This window comes from Callorhinus ursinus, unplaced genomic scaffold (genome assembly GCF_003265705.2).
Source record: "Callorhinus ursinus isolate GAN/ISIS: 27379988/994484 unplaced genomic scaffold, GSC_fseal_2.0 scaffold21, whole genome shotgun sequence".
NCBI classification, from domain to species: domain Eukaryota; kingdom Metazoa; phylum Chordata; class Mammalia; order Carnivora; family Otariidae; genus Callorhinus; species Callorhinus ursinus.
In genome coordinates, this window is record NW_027397083.1 from 27,441,917 (window position 1) to 27,445,465 (window position 3,549).

Consider the following 3,549-nt stretch of genomic DNA (forward strand, 5'->3'; position numbering starts at 1 on the left):
CTACCTACAATTCAATAGCCAAAAAAAAAAAAAAAAGAAAAGAAAAGAAAAACAAAACAAAATCAAGTAACCTGATTAAAACATGGGTAAAGGACTCAAAAAGACATTTCTCCAAAGAAGATGTATGAAATGGCCACTGATGCATGAATACGTGCTCAACATCACTCATCATCAGGGAAATGCAAATCAAAACCACAATGAGCTATCACCTCACACCAGTTAGGAGGGCTATTATTAAAAAAAAAAAGATAAGCATTGGCGAGGATATGAAGAAATTGGAATCCTAGTACAATGTTGGTGGGAAAGTAAAATGGCGCAACTCCTAAGGAAAACAGTATGGAGGTTCCTCAAAAAATTAAAAATAAAATTACCATGTTATCTAGCAATTCTACTTCTGGACATATATCCGAAAGAGTTGAAATCAGGATCTCAAAGATATATCTGCATGTCCATGTTCACTGCAGCATTATCTACAATAGCCAAGATATGGAGAAAACCCAAGTATTCATCAACAAATGAATGGATAAAGAAAATGTGGCATATACATACAATGAAATATTATTCGGGCTTAAAAAAGAAGAAAATCCTACCACTTACAGTAACATGGATAAACCTGGAAGACATCATATGAAGTGAAATAAGCCAGTCTCAGAAAGCCAAATACTGTAGGATTCCACTTATGTGAACAGTCAAACGTACAAGAGCAGAGAGTAGAATGGTGGTTACCAGGAGCTGGAAATGGAGAATCGTTGTTCAATGGGTACAAAGTTTCAGGTACACAAGATGAATAAGTTCTAAAGGTCTGTGATACAACATAGTGCCTATAATTAACATGGCTTTGCGCACTTTTTAAAAATTTGTTACATGGGTACATCTCATATTAAGCATTCTTACCACAAGAAAAAAGGAGGACACAAAAAACTTTTGAAGGTGAAGGATATTTATTACCGTCATTGTGGTGATGGTACCATGGGTGTATGCATATGTCTAAACTCATCAAATTGTACCTATTAAATATGTTCAGTTTTTGCTTTATGAATTATATCTCAATAAAGGCATTTTAAAAAAAGTAGTGGGACTAATGGCTGGGCAGCCAAATAATGGCAACTGCCCACTACAGGGGGTTCTGCATGAAGCATTTTCCAAAGAACACTGAGCCTGCCATCTGGAAAAGACCTCCTAGGTTTAAAAGATAGCATGATATGGGTGGCCAGACAGCACCACCAATGAGTACCAAGAAGGGACCAAATGAAGTTCCAAATTCTCATTGGTCCCATTTAGGTGACATGCAGGGCGTCTGATGAGCAGACAGAACCTCTGCAGTTTAGGAAATGTCCAGTGGGGAAGGCTGTTTCTCCTTCCCTATAGTATTTATTTCTGGGATTCACATTTATTTCTAGTGAGATTTAAATTCAGAACTTGGGAAGTCTTCATAGGATCCTAGAAACTCCAATCTGTAAAAACCATTAGAGATCAAATAGCACTCTGGTTTGAAAATGTTTTTGCTTCAGACGCCCTTCTTCAAAGCCTGGTATGTAAAGTAGATAAAAGTACGGCTGCTGTGGTTGGAGTGGGGTGCAGTCCTGCGCCACCTGCTTAGTTTCCCCCGCTTCATCCCCACCTCCCAACCCAACCGCTCCCCCCGCCCAAAGCCAGACCAGCCCCTCAAGGCACCTGCGCCACACTAAGTTAGTCACCTATTGCTTCAATAAAGCTGCATAATAAACCACTCCCCAAACTCGAGGCTTTGTAACAAAGGGCATTTATTTTATCTTACAGTTCTGCAGAATGCATGGGATCTTGCGTGGATTAGGTGAAGAAAGGGAAAATAACTGTTTAGATTTTAAGGGAAGCCAAGCAGGCCCTGCTGCCTTAGGATATATTGCAAATCCTTCCATTGATAAGACCCTTCTTTGGGTCCTCTTCCTCCTCTCCTGTTTCAATCAGATTCTACACATCTGCCTACTCCATGCATGGCCCTACCCTGGACACTTGAGAAGCAGAATTCAACCTATGGTGGGAGCTTTTATCACTAACTTACACTAAAGTATCAATGACTTATTGGATCTCTTCGCCTCATAACTAGTAGGACTTATAATCACACAGCACAGATATCCAGGTGAATAAAGGCTGTAGGACCCTTTTGGGCCAGAAGGGCAGGGCACAAAGTTGCTGAGGGTTCCCTCAGCCTATTTTGCAAAGACCTATATCTTATCCTTTTAAAAAAACATTTCCCAGGACCCCTAACACAGCGCTGTGAATTCAATCCATGATCATTAATTTGTTCATTTGATGACTATTCATGCACCTGTTATCTCCCAGGCAGCAGGCACTCCATCAACTGATTGATCTGTCTAGCAACACAACTCCAAGAGATCATCGCCCTTTTTCTTGACTCACTACCTCCAAAAGGCACTGGTACCATAAGTCCAACAGGACACGTTATACAGCCAAGCTCTGTGAACTACAGAGTGTTGCATAAATAATCAGGGATTTCCATTATTATCAACATTGCCATTGAGCAGAGATGAGAGGCTTAAAATATGATTCCTGCTTCAGGTTCCAGAAGGATAGAGCCTTGCGTGATGAGGAAGGAACCCCAAAACTATTATTTGATCATTTGATCATTTACTATACCCCCAGACACTAAGGAATACAGCAGTGAACAAGACTTTGCGTTCTGTGTCCTTGTGGAACTTACAATCCAGTGGACTGAGGGCTGAGAGCCATGTGGTGATTATAATTTCTTTGAGTCAATCTGTATTGAATGTCCCTTCTGGGCCAGGCCTGTGCTAAGGGTATAAGAATTTAAAAAATAAAGCAAATGAGAACAACCACAAGCCATCCTTGCTTGCAGGTTACTCACAGACACATAAACAAGCAGCTAGAATGACGTGCTAAAATTGCTCTCATTCAGAATGTACTTGGACAGCTCCAGGGCACAGATGAGGCTGCTCTGACTTCTAATTGGAGAGGGGAGTGTCAGAGGAAGCCCCACAGAAACACTGACATGAGCTGAGCTTTTTTTTTTTTTAAGATTTTATTTTATTTATTTGACAGAGAGAGAGAACACAAGAGAGGGAACACAAGCAGGGGGAGTGGGAGAGGGAGAAGCAGGCTCCCCACGGAGCAGGGAACCCGATGCGGGGCTCGATCCCAGGACCCTGGGATCATGACCTGAGCCGAAGGCAGACGCTTAACGACTGAGCCACCCAGGCGCCCATGAGCTGAGCTTTGTCAGAAGCTGAGTTCATCAGAGGGATCTGTGAATGTTAAGACTTCATCCTTATGGTTAACGCCAGACCATTCAAAATATACAGCTTCAGAAGACACTCGAACAGAAACAGAAACCACTGCAGCAAGGTAGACTTAGGCTTAAGTTGGCTCATTTATAAGTGCAGTTACCTGAAAGTTACTTTTCCCCTGATTTTGTGAAAATGTCCCCAGTGAAACCTTGTCCTCGGTAACACACCACTCTGGACATCAGGTGTTTGTTGACAAATGTGGTTGACAGTCCACTTATTTTCCTGTTTAACTTTGTCTCTCCTA